The sequence below is a fragment of the Callorhinus ursinus genome, unplaced genomic scaffold (assembly GCF_003265705.2).
Source record: "Callorhinus ursinus isolate GAN/ISIS: 27379988/994484 unplaced genomic scaffold, GSC_fseal_2.0 scaffold43, whole genome shotgun sequence".
Classification (NCBI taxonomy): Eukaryota; Metazoa; Chordata; class Mammalia; order Carnivora; family Otariidae; genus Callorhinus; species Callorhinus ursinus.
The window spans coordinates 10,153,346-10,154,575 of NW_027397105.1; positions in this window are offsets into that span (position 1 = coordinate 10,153,346).

Consider the following 1,230-nt stretch of genomic DNA (forward strand, 5'->3'; position numbering starts at 1 on the left):
CTTTCAGTAACCCCTGCAATTGTGAAAAGGTACAAACATTCTCAGTGCACATGGTGAGTAGTTGACAATAATTTTTCAAAAATCAACCAACCAATAAATTAAGACTGGGTTGCACTGAAAACCTGATTTATATGCTATTTCTCATTAGACCTGATTAAAGGAGCTAGCTGGCTGGTAAGAGATGAGCTTAGCAGGAAGAAATTTACATCTGCAAAATACTAAATTCTAGTTTTAGTCTAATCCCCGAGGATTTGGACCTCAAGGTTTCTAGTATTTTGTTTTCTTCTTGACTCTAGTAAGTTACTTCTTGTGAGAAATTCAAAGATTACGGAATACATACAGTGTTGTTGTAGAGTCTCTAGTTTATTATGAAAGGATTCTTCCAGTATGTACACAGGAAACAAAAATATCTGTTTATCATTCCCACTCACACCCCCACCCCCAAAGGCTTACCAACAGTAGTGTTCCTTCATGGCACCTACAAAAACTGCCTTTCCCCCAGGCAAATGGCTCTTTGCAAGACTTCGGAGGTAAAAACATCCTTCTACCTAGCTCATATGTTTATACTTTATGCACTCTGAGGCAGTGTGGTAAGGCGCTCTCAACACAGTAGTCTAGTCGTTTAAGGTGACCTGACCACGTACGTTCTCCCACAGCTAAAGGAGAATCTCATCGGTCCCCTACTTTACAGATGAGGATCCTGAGACCCAAACACAAAAGGCCAGAACTAGGATCCAGATCAGTGACCCTTCTACTGTACCAGCAAGTACATGTCAGAACCACTGGGGAGACTTCACATATTGTACTTGTAAGGCCCTACCCTGACACCGAAGCTTTGGGGGTGCAGCCTGGGCAGGTGCAGATGACTCTGGTCAGGGACCAAGGCTGCAAAGGAAGTGGAGTGCTCCAACAGCATCAAGACTTCGTAGCATTCCTTTTTCCCCCTTTTCATAGTCGTATGTAACCGGATATAAAAACATACACTTCACTTTTACTTATAATTAAATAGGTATATTTTTCAAGGGCCTAATTCCTACTTTAAAACTTCATGCTGGACGCTGGTGCAAACCAAGACAATACTTTTGCTCCACTACGCATTACATCCCACACTGGGCTTCATGAAAGAGAGAAGAAAAATAACTCACCATAATCCCCCTTTGCCATGAGACATGTAGCTCTGATCTGCCAGATAGCGATAAAATGAAAAAGAGGGTAACAAATCAATGGATC